The sequence below is a fragment of the Myotis davidii genome, unplaced genomic scaffold, assembly GCF_000327345.1.
Source record: "Myotis davidii unplaced genomic scaffold, ASM32734v1 scaffold2, whole genome shotgun sequence".
NCBI classification, from domain to species: domain Eukaryota; kingdom Metazoa; phylum Chordata; class Mammalia; order Chiroptera; family Vespertilionidae; genus Myotis; species Myotis davidii.
The window spans coordinates 1,626,731-1,629,670 of record NW_006293067.1 but is presented as its reverse complement, the minus strand read 5'-3'; positions in this window follow the sequence as shown (position 1 = coordinate 1,629,670).

Genomic DNA, 2,940 nt, shown 5'->3' with positions numbered 1-2,940 from the left:
CAGGGAGGAACTGGAGAGCATTATGCTAACTGAAATAAGCCAGTCAGAGAAAGATAAATATCACTTGATCTCACTCATTTATGGATAATTAAGACCAATTTAAACTGATGGGCAAAAATGGATACAGAGGCAGAGCAACATCGAACAGACTGTCAGACTACAGCGGAAAGGCCGGGGAGGGTTGGGGGGGTCAGTAAGAGATCAACTGAAGGATTTGCATGCATGCATATAAGCATAACCAATGGACACAAGACACAGCGGGTGGGGGGTATGTGAGGTTAGGGGAAGGTCAAGGGGAGAGAAAAAGGAGACATATATAATACTCTTTGTAATACTTTAAGCAATAAAACAATTAAAATATATCTCTCTCCCTCTTCCTCTCTGAAATCAATAAGAATATATATAAGAAATATTTGTCAAGTACCTGGATAATGCACATGCAGTAGAATAAAATATTTAAAAATTAATTCTGGCTTAGCTAGTATGGCTCAGTGGTTGAGCATCAACTCCTGAACGGAGGTCACTACTTTGATTCCTGGTCAGGGTATAAGTCTGGGCTGCAGGCTCGATCCCCAGTAGTGGGTATGTTCCTCTTTCATTGATGTTTTTTTCTCTCTATCCTTATTCCTCTCTCTCTCAAAATCAATAAAATAATATTTACAACAAATAATTCTAATTGTAGTATATTGTTCTACACAGACTACAGTCTGAATCCAAGAGGAGCTTTATTACTTTATTTTTTTCCTCTTATTGATCTGAGTTTCTTAAATTTCAGTCCACAATCTCTTTTTTCTCTATGAACTGGGATGACAGTCTTAAAGTTATAGCTTCAAGGACGCAAATTCCAAGTTTGTTTCACCCACATTGTATTTCTAGTGGTCTCTACAAGAATCACTAATATACCAATGACCTTCAAATATACATATTTCAGATCCATTTCCTAGGCTTCACTCCCATATTTCCTATGCCTACTGGATATTATCCATTGGATACCCTATAGGCATCTTGAATTCATTTTGTCTAAAGTATAAATCATCACTTTTTTCACTTAAACTTAATATATTTTCTATCTTATTTAATAACACTGTCACTCATCCAGTTGCCCAAGGCAATTATTTTTTGGGAATCACTCTCTATTTTTTCTCTCTCCTTCTCAAATGTAAGTCTTCCTGTCTCCAACTGAGTGTCTCCAATTGCACTGAGACTGCCGTATAGTCATCCTATCTCTAGTGCAAATTATGATGACAGGCTGCTGGTCTTCACCTTCCAGTCTGTCCACTGCCCTGTCAATCCTCCATAATTCTGTCAAGGCCTTTTTACTAAATACAAATCTGATTCTGTCACTGTCCTACTTAAATTGCTTCTTTCCCCATTTCCTGAGGGCTAAAATTTAATTTCTTAGAAAGTCTGTAAGAAGTCCATGATTCAGTGCTATTCTACATGTTTTGTCTCATATCAGTAACAACCAAAAAAATAAAAAAGCGCTTCAGGCATTCTAAACTTTGTGAACTACACTGAGTGAGACATATCCCATCAAACCTAACACTATTTCTCAGGTTTTTTTTAGTCTTCATTGCTCTCTTCTACTTTTGTTGCCTCTTGTTACTCCTTTAATCTGGTTGAAGGTTTCCTACCCTCTAAATCCTTTTTTTCTAAGAGGCATAGGCAACATTTGCAGTTCTATGTTCTTGAGAACTGCTTAAACATAATTCTAACATGGAAAATAACATATTACAAATGTATATTGGGATTTCATCACATCTTTTCTGTTGAAAAGTAAATATATAGGCACTCACTTGGATAGTATTTGATGCATTTGGAAATACGGGAATGAAACATAGGAAATGGGTCTGAAATATGTATATTTGAAGGTCATGAATATATTAGTGATTCTTATAGAGACCACTAGGAAAACAATGTGGATGAGACAAACTTGGAACTGGCATCCTTGAAGCTATGACTGTGATTAAGACAGTCAATCTAAGTGTACAGAGAAAGAAGACAGACTGTGGCTAATATTTAATAATTGTTTTTAAGCAACACATCCTAAAAATAATATATTGCTTTTCGTGTTTTGCAAAGATACAACTGAAACATGAAATCATGGTTTGAAAAAGTCAATGTTATATGTAAACAGCAATAAATTGTATTTGAGGCAAATATTTTTCTTCAAAATTTTTGTAACCTCTATTAACATTATGTTTGGAAAATACATGAGTAATTAACCAAATTTGTAAAAAAATCAGACCCAGAACTTTTTCTGAAAAATCCCTAGAGTGATTATTAGAAGGCACGAGAAAGAAACCAACTCATAGCTGTTACAGAACAACCTGGGGTAGACTGTAAATGGATCAATGAGGTGTCATAGCCACAGATCACATCCTGTCAAAAGGTCCTCACAAACTAGTAATGAAAAACAACCTCTGTCAGCAGTAGTCATGGAGTTGTTATACACTTTTAACAGAGCAATTTTGAGATGATGATGTGCACAGAATCCTACTTGAAATGGCTCATATGAGTTCCCCTGTCTCAGCAACTCTATAACTCAATTATGAAAAATTTTCCACATACATTTAGTTTTAGGCTACAGGTATTTTAAAAAGTCACTGTCCCAATTTTGTTTTTAATTCTCATGAACCTCAACTGCCCCCAAAATTATGGATAAGAATTACAGCAAACATTTTGGAAAGAATATAATATATGGTCAACTTTTTTAAAATATATTTTTTATTGATTAAGATATTACATATGTGTCCTTATCCCCACGCTATCCCCTACCCCCCCAACTCATGCCCTCACCCCACCCCACCCCGTTTTCCGTGTCCATTGGTTAGGCCTATATGCTTGCATATAAGTCCTTTGGTTGATCTCTATGTACTTTTAAAAAAATAGGCTTTTACACGTGGTCACAGAGGGCAGCCAAGGAGCCTATGCAGAGAG